At 30.2% G+C, this 16,696-nt stretch overlaps 2 pseudogenes; both read left to right on the top strand.

Annotated features, from left to right (window-relative positions):
* The first annotated feature begins 5,599 nt into the window (after positions 1-5,599).
* Positions 5,600-7,332, top strand: LOC148197997 (cytochrome P450 94A1 pseudogene; annotated as a pseudogene).
* A 6,989-nt stretch (positions 7,333-14,321) lies between these two features.
* Positions 14,322-15,920, top strand: LOC124829922 (cytochrome P450 94A1 pseudogene; annotated as a pseudogene).
* Positions 15,921-16,696: the final 776 nt, after the last annotated feature.

The following is a 16,696-nucleotide window of genomic DNA, read 5'->3' as shown; positions in this document are numbered from 1 at the left end:
AAGAATAAATATCTTAATCAATAGATTAATTTTACTAAGTATTCCTTTTATAGTCAATTCCCATAAGGAAATTATTTATTGATACGTATTTGTATTGCACGAATTGTTCGCCTACGATTTTCCTTGATTGTCAATTCTTTTAATGTTTTTAATTTACAAATGAGATAAGTATATTAAATGTTTGTTTTGTTAAGATTTCTGTACTAAAAATCTTTTGCAACGTTTTGTTCTTCTTCTGTAAATATATTATTATTAAGTAGTTCAAGTAAACAGTAATTCTTTCAATAGAAAAAAAGTAAAATAAAAGAAAATTAGGAAATTGAAATGGATTAATTTTTATGACCCAAAATCTTAAAGAAAGTTCTTTTGAATATTTTGTTTGAACACATATGGTAGTATTGACCAACCTAACACGATAAGGGAAGCGTAATACGTAATGCTAACAAACACTGTAACACAGAGAAATATGCATAAAGTTTTTGTAAAACTTAGAAATGATGCTAAGTCATGTCTTGTTTCAGGATTTAAGGGATTTATAACTTAGAATGTATCAAAGAAACGTGATTCAAACGGCAAAATGGTCATTCAAAGGGGAGAATTTGACATGGTTTAGTAACAAAGGAAACAAGATAATGAATTCAAGACAGAAGGAAGCAACCTAGGAAAACACCCAATTTATATATAACACGGTCTGACCCACCAGTTTACCATAACCGAAAATTAAGCACATCAATGCTACCATTCAACTTAGAAAGTCTTTAGTTTTTCCTTTCATTTCATCCACTTGGAGTACAAAAAGGACTATTTTTCAAACTATATATTAAGGATAAAAGAAGGTACACTACAAATAACAATAAATTTATACACCATTTTGTTTAATATATGTTCAAAGTTTATATATAAATTTAAGTCTCATTAAAAAAAATAAGAAAATTTAGTTTCTTATAAAAAGAAAATAACTCATTACTTTTTAAGTTAGAAATGATATAAATATTTTATATGTTTTAATATTTTTTTCTTCGGTAAATGCCCATCATAATAAAATTAACCATTAAACAGTGGCAGAGCTTCTTTAAGGGACTTTGCTTCTCATTTTTTTTTACACAAGTAAAAATTAATATATAAACATTTTTTTAATTTTATTTATTTAGTCCTCTTAAATTTGTATTCATCTATAAAAATATGGCATCCCAAAAACAGTTATTGAAGATTATATACGTTGTATACTAACACTATTATAACATATATGTAAAATATTAAATATTAAGGCAATGTAACAATATATTATTAGTGTATCAATAAACAATAACTTAAAATAACAAAATTGCTAAAAAGAGAATCAATTACTATATATCAATACAAGTTTGATAATGTATATTGTACCGTGGTCATCCATTGCTCACGACATGGCCGTCCGGTCATAGAAGATATATGACCGGTATGGACAGTCGGTCTCATAAGCTCACACGAATGATGATTAAGAAAATTAAGGCAAATCACGAATTAAGCCTACCATATTAGAATTGAGCCGAGATTAAAATATCGTTAATCCTAGGCCCACGTCAGAAAACTATAAAAGTATGTGAAAGGTAACAGATAGATAGACGCATTTACTGTGCATTAATTATTACTACTGTTATATTGGATAACCGAACGGTTCAATCACTGACTTTGGCATCGGAGTATCTTTAACAGGTACACACCGACCGGATTAGCGAACCAGGAACGTAAGGAGCAGGACCGGACGGCGAGAAAAGACAAATTGTGAAGGTGTTTAGTGACTCAGCCTTATAACCGAAACATATATTTTGAATATAAATAATTGTATTGTACAAGAGAATTATAGTTGATATTTTTCATGGGACGTTTATTTTCAACAAGAGTGTTTTTAAAGATTTCTATTATCATCTTTTAACTGTTCAATATCTTTACCTGAATTTTAATATTTCTTGATACAATTATCAATAACTAAAAATAACATTATATTATAACATAAATTATTTATCATGAATCCAAATTATAATTTATACTTTATTATTAAATTTGATAATAGTGTAATTTATATATTTAAAATATTTTATTTATTATGTTTTCTTACATAAAGTAAATATTTATTTGTATAATGTACGTGTACGTATTTGTACTAGTAGATGTGTACGTATTGTGTACTAGTAGATGTGTACGTATTGTGTACTAGTAGATGTGCACGTACTGAGTTTTAAACTTGTTAATTGAACGCTAATAGAATAGCTAACTATTGGAAAATGAAAAATTGTAAGTGAAATAGAAATCACTTTATTTGGGACAAAGTTCTTCAGCGTGAAACTATCATAACAGAAAAAGTCTTGAAACAAAAATATTGAAAAATCATAAAGAGGATATAATTTATTTGGTGAACATTTTTTTCATCAAAAAATTAGCCTAATGGAAACAATGTATGTTTCATAATACTCGTTTAAAGGAAGATGATTCTTAAAAGATCGATAAATATAAACATTTATTTTTGGTTGGTTCTTTATCTTATCAAATTTTTCTATTGAATAGACTAAAAAGAGTGAAACAAGATCATTAATTATACTCAGTCAATATTTGGGAAGCATATAAACAATTATACAACAGCAAAAAATTGCATTTTAATGATAATATTTTCGGTTGCTAAACATCAAAAATTGGTCATTAATATATTTCACGATCGAATTAACGGTAATAAAAATTCTTGTACCAAAATATTTACGACCGATTTTTAATTTTGTTTATAAATAACCATCGACATTTCTGTCTTTATTTAATAATTAACTATTTGGTCACTCTATACTAATTTAACAATTAAAAAAGTATTACATATTTCAGTTGCTAATTTGGTAGTAAGAGTTAAAACAAAACATTAATGACGAATTATTTAGTCACTAAATGATAAATTTTTGTTTTTAAAATGAAATATTTTTCAGTCATTCATTCAATTGCAATTTCTTAAAACAACTATCGACTAAAACTTTTTAATTGCTAAATTGTAAATTTGTTTTCATATTTTAGTGACCGAAAAATTGGTTGCCAAAGTTTGCAAAACAACAAAACTAAATTCGTTCTTTGTTACAATATTTCTTGTACATGCTTATAAACAATATTTTTACTAACTCATAAATGTTAAAAAATAAATCATGCTAAATAATAGTACACTGTAATACATAATCTACTAAAGTAGTTTATATATTAAATAACATGATTCAACAAAAACCTTTTTTTTTTCTTCTTAACATTCTTCTTCTTCTTAACATGTTTCATGAGTTTTCGAAAACCTTTTTTTTTTCTTCTTCTTCTAGTTTTTTCCATAACATGTTTCATGAGTTTTCGAAAACCCTTTTTGAAACACAATTCATATATGAATATTTCAGAAGACTTTTCATGAGTTTAATGGTAGGCGCAAAGAAATTCAGGGGTGCATGAAGTAAAGAGCCTCTTTCTGAATTAAGAAAGTTTTTGTTGAAATGTGCAATTTGGGCTCTTTCTTCTCCCACCCCGTGGTTTCTTCACAAACTTCTACGAGGGGCTGGAAAATCTAAATTACCCATGAATTAAATTTTTATATTGCAGAGTTTGAAAACATACGTACCAAATTCTATTTTTTTAAAATTTATTTATAGATGTGAAAATGTAATTTTGAATTGTATAATGTAAAATTATGAAAACGTATTTTAAATTGTATAATCCAAAAATATATTTTTGATTGTATAATTCATAATTTCATATTTAAATTATGTATTTTGAAAATGTATTTCAAATTATACCATTTAAGATGTATTCATAAATGTAAAACATATTATAAATTATACCATTCAAAATGAAATTTAAAAAAAAAATTGATGGTATTGTTTTTACTTGGGAGCTTAATTAAGCTGCAGAGATTTTACTTGAGCACAGCAGAATTAATAGAAGGAATAGCATACGAAGCAATATAACTTGAGTATTGAAAAAGTTTGAATTTTTTTTTCTCTAGAACAAATCAATAATTTGGATACTTAACGTAAACAAATAGGGCGTGTTTGATTAAAATTTGTTTGACGTATACTTCAATAAATGTAATAATATTAACATAGATCTTTCTTATTTCCAGAAAATGGTTAACTGCCACCATTGTTCTCTACATAAAATAAATATTTCTTATATCTACAAGCATGGTCAGAATTTATTTCTCATTAACAATTTGTTTTTATGTTAATAAAAAAGATTTATTAAAACAGTAATTTAATATACCATAATGTAATCAAGGAGTGTGATATTATTTTAGCTGATATAAGAGCTAATTAGCACAAATTAAAAGCTAATTCTTTATTTGTAAATAAAACGGTTACCAGAGGATGAGAATGCGTATCCAAAGTGTACTCATGTAGGTTTTTGTGATTAAGATGAAAGTTGCAACAATAGAAAAGAAAGGAAGGCGCACAACATAGTAATTATAATAATTTCAAATCACGCCCCTTTTCCGTCAATGTTTACTGCGTAATGATTCTCTAACTTTCTTTTGTTATTTGTTTTCATTAAAAAAGTTTTAATTTGAGACTTTTATACTTGTAGAAATTGAGTTATATATGTTGCTGGATAGATGCATGATTTAAATTATATGGTCATGTCACTGTATAATATAATTGCATATGTTGTTTATAGAAGTCTAATACTATATTAATTAACATTTTTTATTTAGTTGAAAACCGAAAAACTACCAAGAAAAATTATATATTGAGACACTAAGATAAATCATATGTAAATGAGAAGCACGATCTATGACAGTAAGTTTTTATTATTGAAAAATATTATTTTTAAATATTATAATGACTACATGTTTTACGAACAAATTGAATTGGATCTGTTGTGATAAAAAAGATAATATTAGTATAAATATTTTTTATAATGCATATATGAGCATTTTATTTTGTACAGCGGTTTTTATTCTTCACTTGTATATTTGCGATTTTAATTCTATTTACTAATTACTTTTTTTTTTTTGCAGCCCAATAATGTTTGAAGTGCTTGTAATACTCCCATGGAAAGAAGAGGAAAGAGGGATTTTCGCAAAGCAGAAGAGGGCCTTTCGAAAGATCGACTACCACAGCAGCGACAATGGTGGACGAATGGAAACAGTGAAACACTCGGACAATGGTGAAGGAATGAAGAGAGATGTTGGCGGTGGTGGAGAAATGGAGAGGTTTCCAGAATGCAAGATGCTTGGGGTTTCAGAAATTTAAGAACCCCAAAACTTATTCTGCTCCCAAATTTACTCCCCCACGTCAGCTTTTTTTTTTATTGTTTTAAAAAAATATTCAAACAAATTAATAACTCTGATGTTAAAAAAAAATCATATTTTAATAATTTTTTTACTTCCGTATATTTAAAACGGACCAATAACACACTCATACATGCTTATACACGGTATTGTTAAAAAATTGTCAAAAATAAATTGTTAAAAAAGTAAACGAAAGAAATATCCACCGGGAGGACAGGTTCCATGCTTTTTCTCCAAGCCTTCCTCTTTGACTGTTATCATTCTCTATATATACACAAATTTTCCTTCATGACCAACATGTCCAACAACATATACCAAATTTCGATTCCTCGGTTGCTAACACATAGGAAAATGATTGAAATTCTTACGAATATTCAGTTGATAGCTTCTCTCTTCCTCTTCCTTTCCCTCCTCCTTCCCCTCATCGTCTTCTTCTACTCCTCACGTTTCAACAACAAACAGGCTGCTCCAAATAAACAAACCGTTACTATCCCATCATATCCACTCATTGGCTCCTACTTAGCCCTTAAACGCACCGGCAGCCGCCGTCTTCAGTGGGAATCTGATATAGTCCAAATCTCACCCGCCAACACCTTCACCTTCCACCGCCCACTGGGTCACCTCCAAGTCTTCACTGGCAACCCTGCCAACGTCGAGCACATTCTCAAGACCCGCTTCTCCAACTACCAAAAGGGCAATACCGTCATTAGTACGCTCTCCGACTTCCTCGGCACGGGGATATTCAACTCCGATGGCAACACATGGAAGTTCCAAAGACAACTCGCAAGCCACGAATTCAATACAAAGTCTCTCCGCAAGTTTGTGGAGCAAGTGGTGGATGCCGAACTCTCCCACCACCTCATCCCCATCATGGCTTCAGCGGCACAACAAGACCAGACCCTCGATTTCCAAGACATCCTCCAACGCTTCGCCTTCGATAACATCTGCAAAATCGCCTTTGGATTCGACGCAAACTACCTGACGCCATCGGTTGAACGGAGCAAGTTCGCGGTGGCGTACGAAGAAGCGACAGAGATAATCATTAATCGGTTCCGCGAACTGTTTCCGTTAGAGTGGAAAGTGAAGAGGGCGCTTAACATAGGTTCGGAAAAGCGGTTGCGAATGGCAGTGAGGGAAGTGCGCGAGTTCGCGAAGAACATAGTAAGAGAGAAGAAGAGGGAGTTGAAGGAGAAGGACTCCCTTGAATCGGTAGACATGCTTTCGCGTTTCTTGAGTTCGGGGCACTCTGATGAAGACTTTGTGACGGACATAGTCATAAGCTTCATATTGGCGGGGAAGGATACCACGTCAGCAGCGCTGACCTGGTTTTTCTGGCTGCTATCGAAGAACCCTCGAGTGGAGAAGGAGATTGTGAATGAGATATTGGACAAATCGGAGGCTGCGGTTTACGATGAAGTGAAGCATATGGTTTACACGCATGCATCATTGTTCGAGAGCATGAGACTGTACCCACCGGTGCCCACGGACACCAAGGAAGCGGTGGAGGACGACGTTTTGCCGGATGGGACGGTGGTGAAGAAGGGGTCGCTGGTGACTTATCACGTGTACGCCATGGGGAGGTTGGAGAGTATTTGGGGTGAGGATTGGGCAGAGTTTAAGCCAGAGAGGTGGTTAGAGAAGCTTGAATCCGGAAAGTGGAAGTTTGTGCCAAAAGATTCTTTCACATATCCTGTTTTTCAAGCTGGTCCCAGAATATGTTTGGGGAAAGATATGGCTTTTATGCAGATGCAAAGTGTGGTGGCTGGGATTCTTCGGCGGTTCGCGGTTGTTCCTACGGTGGCTGAAGGGGTGGAGCCCAACTTCATTTCCTTCCTTACCTCCCAGATGGAAGGTGGTTTTCCTGTCAAGATCGTTGAGCGGGAAACCTCAGATTAATACCCATCTTCTTGCATTTCGAACAAGTCATTCCTTCACTAAGTTACTAGTATCATGTTTGGGATTTGGGTTTGAGCTTTATGTAATCGTTTGCATTTTTTTTATATTGTATTAACATTCCTAATGATTATTATTTTAGAAGGAAAATAATTTTGACATTTAGAGTTATTTGACAAAGAAAAAGAAATAAAAAGGATAAAATATTAAATATTAAATATAAAATATCAAATGAGTGTTTAATATTTTTAAGCTTTTAATTTAGTCAGATTTAACTTAAAATTGAGTTGTGGTAACTTTTCTTAACATAGTTATATTGATTAACGTAAAGTAAGACATGGCATTCATGTTGTATTTTCGTCATATTTCATTTTTGACATCCTTTTCTGAAATGAAAAATAACTTAGGTAGTAGTGCTATTTATTCACAAGTGTGCAAAAACATGGAAACATATAATCGAAAAACATGGAAACATATAATCGACGGTAGTTTATGATTGGTTGAATTTCAACATAGTATCGAAAGTCTGGTTCTTCTAATATGTATTTCGTTCTTCTAATATGTATTTCGTTTTCTATGTCGTCTTCACAAATCATTAGCAATTTGGTGTCACTTGAGTGCATAAGCAATATATTTTCGCTAAGTCTTTAATTATATTAGTAACAAGCTTGATACATACAATTTGTATGCATTAGCTTGAGAGGGAGTGTTTGATATATTATCTTTATTTTATATTTATCTTTTATCTTTAGTTAATTTTTTATTATTTCTTATTTGTATTTTGTGCTTAACCCATATTTCTTCTATTATAAATAAAGGATCCTATATGTGTATATTCAACACAAGAGAGATTAATCTCATACATAGTTTTCACTATATTCAACATTGTTGAAGACCTTGGACAAGTTCTTTAATTCCTTGGTCGAGCTATGGCCGAGTTATAGCCGTGGTGGTTGAGCTGTGGCCGAGCTTTGACCAACCATGACTAGATTGTGTCCAGTTTGATTGTTTATTGACGATTTATTCTGAAAACATGGGTGATTATATTACTAATTTGTATGTATAGTTGTATGATTGACTTGATTACTGTTATGAGTTAAATTATGAACACGAATTTGGCCAAATGTGTATTATATGACTTTATATTGCATGATAAATTGGTTGATATGAATATGGTATGAGTTTTTCTAGGGATCTTGTGGAGTGATTATGTGTTTTTAACTAATTAGTGTACATGTTGATGTGAGAGTCTTGACATTGGAGGTTATCTTGATACTCTAATAACCATTCAATCTCAAGTAGAGAATGATGAGTTAAGTGCTAAAGTTGTAGGAGGTCCTAGTCTATGGGCTGAATTTGGTCGTAGGTGTTGATGGGCTAACCTTGTGGAAGACATGGTGTATTGCATTAACGATGGCTCCATATGAGAAGTGGATGTCACCACAAGTGCATGACCCCTTGGGATTTTGCATCAATGTTTCATCCAGATGGTTGAGTCTAGTATAAATATTGCATGAGAATATGATTGTTGTTATAACTGGATTATGTGTAGTAATAGTCTTATGCCTGCTTTATAAGTGATCTTTTGTATATTAACACACCCTTGCTTATTTGTGTTTATGCAATGATCATATAACATGTGTGTCATACAAGATCAGAGGAGGATGTGATAACAGATCCGATCCAAGATGAAGGAAATGCAACAATATAATGAATACAAATTTAGTCATGCATAAGTTTTAGTTAAAATAAGTATATGTAATTCTTTACATCATTATACCTAATACAATTATATACAATTATATTTGAATAACTATAGCAGGTGTTATATTCGCGAATGGCATAAACATTGATTATGTAATATTTTTGTGTGAAAAAAACGAGATGTTATAGTTCTTATATGATCTCCACCTCCATTTATCTAATACTATCATATTAAACAATTTTAATTCTTTACTATTTAAACCACTCTCTTACTTTTGTTTGTATACATTTTTTTCATTTAACTTAGGCTATTTAACTATTTCCTTCTATCATCCAGTAGGAGTTTATTTTGAATTTTCTTAATTTACTTCTATACAATGTATGATGGTTCTTTTAGAGGTGGATATTATAGTTAAGATTCATAACAAAATCAAAGAGAAGATAAAGAAGAAAAACAGAAGTACACACAAGAAGAATAAAAAATTGAAAACAGCTATTATTGATCAATTAATCATGAATGTACAAGGAGAATGAGAAAAAAGTACACATAAAAATAAGAAACATATAAACTCAAAACTATTAAATTATAATTATATCAATTTTTGTTTTTTTTTGGATGAGACCCCTTAAGCTCAGAGTAAAGATTAAACATGTCCAACTTGAAACACATGTTATTGAACATAGAAGGTGGAAGAGTTTTGGTGAGTACATTAGCCAATTGCATGTAAAAAGACATGAAGAAGTTTCATCAAGCCATTAATAATTTTCTATTTCTCTTTAAAATATGACAGTCCATTTTAATATGCTTCATTCGTTTATGCTTAATTTGAATAGAGACGATTTGTATGATAGAATAGTTGTCACAATAAAACACAACTCGAGCTCGGAGAGCTAGTGTATTAATCATAGCTTCCTGGCATCAAAGATAATTAATGGGTTTCGAGATACTAGAGCTTGATTTTGGTTGTTTTACATAACAGTCTAGGGGTATTTCTTATATGGTCGAGCTGTTGGGCATGGTTTTCGAGCTATTTGAGTAGTTGGTTGAGCTTATATGGAGTTTAGTTGAGTTGTGTTTTGTGATGTTGAGTTGTGGTTGGTAATTCCGAGTTCTAAGCTTGTTGACCAAGTTGTTACCCTCTTGGTCAAGCTGTGTGTTTGTTGTTGTTTCAATGGTTTGTTGTTAACATGCTTGGATGTTATGTCCTTGTCTCATAGTTGTAAATCTAAATTGGTTCCTTTACGTCCATAGGACTTTGGTCAGCCACGGAAAAAAGGGAGTTGTGTATCGCCATAATGCTTTGGCTAGAACTGAGTATAATGCTCTGTTTATAAGGCTTTGGTGAGTAGATAGAGTTTTTACTCGTAAGGCTTTTAGAAAACAGGGGAAACTTGTCCTAGTCATAAGGCTTTGTTGAATAGGCAGGATGACCTTGATCGTAAGTTTTTGTTAAGCAAACATATTAAACTGTAAGGTACTCGGAAAGGACATACAGTTTGTATATATTAGTTGATGTAATAAGATTATATGTTAATTATGAATATGGGGTGTTGATGTTATCGATGATGTATTTCGCTATGTGATATATGAATAGTGATTACCTATGAACTGTATTTACTAAGTTGTTTTACGTTAGTTCACCCTTGTTTGTATGTGGTTGTGGTTTCCACCTGTGATGACCGTATGACTTATGTTATACGTGAGCATATTATATATTGCAGATATAGGTCAGGATGCACAACCATGAGGAGTAGGCTAATGACTTCGAGAATGTCTTTATTTATATTTTCAAATGTAATTTGGATTGATGTTTTAGTTAAGAAATTCCTTTGAAATTTATTGGTTTTGAAACAATTTCTTTTGAAATAAAAGAAGTATATATTTATGTTTAAATGAGGCTTTTAAGATGGTCTCAAAATTTAAGGTTATGACTTTTTGAATCACACACGAGAGGTGTTACATTTCCATTCCTAGAAAAATTCTTGAAAAAAAGGTAGGGGTAGTTAACTCATTTTTTATGCATGATATTCTATGCTTTAATTATTATAAATAAATCTTTTACCATGATGTAACATGCTATGGATAAGATACCGAAAACACTTTCTTTTACGATTTGCGATAGTCTCAAAAGATCATTTTAAGAATCCTGTAGTTGTCAAACTCTTTTCAAAAGCTTTTTGTTTAACAATCTATCCTTTACTTTATGTCAAAGATAACCATGACAACTTTTAATATTTGCAATTAAACTTTTGGTAAGGATCGAAGGATTTACTTTTACTGAGTTCAAAACAATATTAACAATTTGAGTAATCTTGTTTCAATAATTATTGACAAACAAGTATGAAGTGCTTCAAGTATATTTTTTTTTTGTTTCCCGTTGATTTAAGTTTTTTTTTTAATGATGCCCATATTCTCCATTCCTAGGCTTTGGTGCCGCCTCTTTTGTCTAAGAAAACATGTGTTAAGAAAGTTCATATTTATTGTTATTCACAAACGAACTAAACAATTCACTACAAGAATTTTATAAAATTATTGAGGGAAGGAAAATAAATTTATCGATAAATTAAAATCTATCAAGAAATTTTATCAATAGAATTTAAATTATCAACATATATTTCTATTGGTAAAATTAATTGATAGTCTCTAAAGGTGCAGTTCAGTTTGGTTGACTTGACCAAACTTTGGTTAGTGCCGATTCAATCGAATTTGATTGATTTTTGGCAAAATTGACTTAGTCGAATTTCGGTTGGAACTGACTCAACCCAGTTTCAACGTGAATGTTTCTACTAAATTCAGTTGATTTTTAGCAAGAACGACTTATTTTTGCCAACATTTTGACAACGTCTATGTAATGGATTATGATTTGTCTGTTTCAAATATTTTTTTTTAAAAATAAATTTAAACGGATTAATAGAATAGTGACACATAACAGTTATTCAAAAATTGTTATGAAAAAGTTGTTATGAAAAAGTTATTAACCTACATAGTCCATAAGTTTAAGTACATTTCATTTTGGACATTTTGGTTACCAGATAAAATGTATTATAGAACTAGCCTCTGTTAAATTTTAGAAGAAGAGAAAAATCAAACGTTAAAAGAAAGATAAAAGGTGACTACTTTTCTTTCGCAATTCGCAATGAAATGTGTGTTTTACGTCTATGCATTCGTGTCGAAACATTAAAATTAGAGAAATATCGCACATTAAAAATATTCGTAAAAGAGGAATATTTACGCCACTGGTCAAACCCGAAAAAGTGAATTACAAAGAAAAATTGTAATGAAAACTGCGTGACATTTATCTGCAATCAATTATTCAAAGCCAAAGGCAAATTGTGGACAATAGTCTAAATTAGTTTGGCCAAAATAGTTTTCAATTTCTCAACATATAATCGATTTTTATTCAGTCTATTATATTTTCTTTTAAATTAACTATTTCATAAATTAATCCTTTAATATAAGTTTATGATATTATCTTTCTTAATTCTACCATTCACAAATTTATTAAATTAAAGTATGTTTCACACACACTATGTACAAGGTAAAGAAATGACATGTTTAATTCCTTCCATTAATTCTACTAACAATATACGTAAAACATATAAAAATTATCATAATAAAAAATAAATTTAAAAGAAAAATGGAAATGTTAAAATATTTTAAATATCGATTAAAAGGATAAACATAATAAATAATTATGTTTTCGAGGATTCAAGTCAAACTTTTATAATTTAGAAGCAAAAGAGTTATTGGATAGTGAAACCTGAAGTTTTTGAGAAAAATAGTTAGTGCAACGAAAAAATCTGAAAGCAGAAAAAAGCCACCCCTCACCTAAATATGAAAAGCATTATCAACGAAAGTGTCCACGAGGCATGTTCAATGCATTTTATCCAAAAAATAAATAAATTATTTTAACACAATTTTTTTTTGTAATATTTTAACACATCTTACATATTATTTTTTTACATATATAAACCTAATAAAAAAATTAAGATAATGATATTTAACAACATATTTTTTAAACATTTTATTATGGTCTAAAATTACTTAATAATAATAATAATAATAATAATAATAATAATAATAATAATAATAATAATAATAATAATAATAGTAATAATAATAATAATAATAATAATAATAGTAATAATAATAATAATAATAATAATAGTAATAATAATAATAATAATAATAATAATAATAGTAATAATAATAATAATAATAATAGTAATAATAATAGTAATAATAATAATAATAGTAATAATAATAATAATAATAATAATAATAATAATAATAATAATAGTAATAATAATAATAATAGTAATAATAATAATAATAATAATAATAATAATAATAATAGTAATAATAGTAATAATAATAGTAATAATAGTAATAATAATAATAATAATAATAATAATAATAATAATAATAATAATAATAATAATAATAATAATAATAATAATAATAATAATAATAATAATAATAATAATAATAATAATAATAATAATAATAATAATAATAATAATAATAATAATAATAATAATAATAATAATAATAATAATAATAATAATAATAATAATAATAATAATAATAATAATAATAATAATAATAATAATAATAATAATAATAATAATAATAATAATAATAATAATAATAATAATAATAATAATAATAATAATAATAATAATAATAATAATAATAATAATAATAATAATAATAATAATAATAATAATAATAATAATAATAATAATAATAATAATAATAATAATAATAATAATAATAATAATAATAATAATAATAATAATAATAATAATAATAATAATAATAATAATAATAATAATAATAATAATAATAATAATAATAATAATAATAATAATAATAATAATAATAATAATAATAATAATAATAATAATAATAATAATAATAATAATAATAATAATAATAATAATAATAATAATAATAATAATAATAATAATAATAATAATAATAATAATAATAATAATAATAATAATAATAATAATAATAATAATAATAATAATAATAATAATAATAATAATAATAATAATAATAATAATAATAATAATAATAATAATAATAATAATAATAATAATAATAATAATAATAATAATAATAATAATAATAATAATAATAATAATAATAATAATAATAATAATAATAATAATAATAATAAACATAGGTCAATCACAAGATAACAAAATGTTAAAAAATATTACAAGAAAAAATGTTGTAAAAAAAATATTCTCATATATATATATATATATATATATCTATATCAAATATAGCACATATTTGTGTGTAAACATGTCATTTTCCTTTCCCTAGTACTTTCTCTTTGACTGTCAAAGGTACCATTCTCTATATATACAGAATATTTCGTTCATGACAAACATATCCAACTTCCGATTCCGCAGTAGCAATCATACGAAAATGATTGAGATTCTTCAGAATATGCAGCTGATAGCTCCTCTCTTCCTCTTCCTCTCCCTCATCCTTCCCCTCATCTTCTTCTTCTACTCCTCACTTTTCAACAACAAAGACCCTGCTCCAACCAAACAAACCGTTACTATCCCAAAAACATACCCACTCATTGGCTCCTACTTTGCTCTCAAACGCACCGGAAACCGCCGTATCCAGTGGCTATCTGATATAGTCCAAATCTCACCCGCCAACACATTCACCTTCCACGGCTCACTGGGCCGCCTCCAAGTCTTCACTGGAAACCCCGCCAACGTGGAGCACATTCTCAAGACCCGCTTCTCCAACTATCAAAAGGGCTATTCCGTCATTAGCACCCTCTCCGACTTCCTTGGCTCGGGGATATTCAACGCCGATGGCAACACATGGAAGTTTCAAAGACAAGTCGCCAGCCACGAATTCAGCACAAAGTCTCTCCGCAAGTTCGTGGAGCAAGTGGTGGATGCCGAACTCTCCCACCACCTCATCCCCATCATGGCTTCAGCGGCACAACAAGACAAGACCCTCGATTTCCAAGACATCCTTCAACGCTTCACCTTCGATAACATCTGCAAAATCGCCTTTGGATTCGAAGCCAACTACCTGACACCGTCTGTTGAACGGAGCAAGTTCGCGGTGGCGTACGAAGAAGCGTCAGAGATAATCATCAAACGGTTACGCCAACTGTTTCCGTTAGTGTGGAAAGTGAAGAGGGCGCTTAACATAGGTTCGGAAAAGCGGTTGCGAATGGCAGCGAGGGAAGTGCATGAGTTCGCCAAGAACATAGTGAGAGAGAAGACGAGAGAGCTGAAGGAGAAGGAATCCCTTGAATCGGCAGACATGCTTTCCCGTTTCTTGAGTTCGGGGCACTCTGATGAAGACTTTGTGACGGACATAGTCATAAGCTTCATATTGGCGGGGAAGGATACCACGTCAGCAGCGCTGACCTGGTTTTTCTGGCTGTTATCGAAGAACCCTCGAGTGGAGAAGGAGATTGTGAATGAGATATTGGACAAATCGGAGGCTCCGGTATACGATGAGGTAAAGCATATGGTTTACACGCATGCAGCGTTGTGCGAGAGCATGCGCCTGTACCCGCCGGTGCCCATGGACTCGAAGGAAGCGGTGGAGGACGACGTTTTACCGGATGGGACGGCGGTGAAGAAGGGGTCGCTGGTGACTTATCACGTGTACGCCATGGGGAGGTTGGAGAGTATTTGGGGTGAGGATTGGGCAGAGTTTAAGCCAGAGAGGTGGTTAGAGAAGCTTGAATCCGGAAAGTGGAAGTTTGTGCCAAAAGATTCTTTCACTTATCCTGTGTTTCAAGCTGGTCCCAGAATGTGTTTGGGGAAGGATATGGCTTTTATGCAGATGCAAAGTGTGGTGGCTGGGATTCTTCGGCGGTTCGCGGTTGTTCCCACGGTGGCCGAAGGGGTGGAGCCCAACTTCATTTGCCTCCTTTCCACCCAAATGGAAGGTGGTTTTCCTGTCAAGATCATTGAGCGGGAATCCTCAAATTAATACCCAACTTCTTGCATCTCGACCACGTTATTCCTTCACTATTTTACTAGTATCATGTTTGGGATTTAAGTTTGAGGTTTATGTTTCAATTGTTTGTATTTTTTTTTATGTATTAATATTCATAATCGTTATTATTTGAGAAGAAAAATAATTGTTTGACCCTTATAGTGTTATTTGACAACTTACTTTCGATAATAAAACAATCATTAAAAAGGTAAATTTTTGTATTTGTAAGTATAGAAAAAGATAAAACGGATAAAATATTAGTAAATATCAAATGACTGTTTAACATTTTTAAAGCTTTTAATTTAGTTATATTTATCTTAAAATTGAATGAATGTGGTGACTTTGCTGAACATTATATTGATTAGCGTAAAGTAAGACCTGCCATTATTCATGTTGTATTTTCGTCTTAGTTAGATCTTGTTTTAATTTTGGACATCCTTTTCTGGAGTGAAAAATAACTTACGTAGTTCAATTTACTCACAAGTGTGCAAAAACATGGAAATTTTTAGGTTTATGATTGGTTGAATGGTTTTGAGATTTTGAGATACGATTTTTAGTAATTTCATCTCTTTATTTATGTCTTATTAAAAAGCTTACAGGAAAAAAATTATGCATAGTGTCACTACTAAAGGATATAATAGCGCAAGCTTAAAGTTTAAAATTTGTTTACACGAGTCTTTCGATATCTTTTACTAACAAATTGATCAAATTCTTACCGAAGATGGGTTTTTAAAAAAACCTCATTAATGTGCATAATCCGTCCTAACTCTTATGCATGTAACAGAATATGAAGTTATATAATTCACCATCAAATTTAAAAT

The sequence above is a fragment of the Vigna umbellata genome, chromosome 5, assembly GCF_029865625.1.
Source record: "Vigna umbellata cultivar VRB3 chromosome 5, Vumbellata_1.0, whole genome shotgun sequence".
NCBI lineage: Eukaryota > Viridiplantae > Streptophyta > Magnoliopsida > Fabales > Fabaceae > Vigna > Vigna umbellata.
Note: the sequence above shows the minus strand (reverse complement) of the source record. Positions and strands in the feature narration are given on the sequence as shown.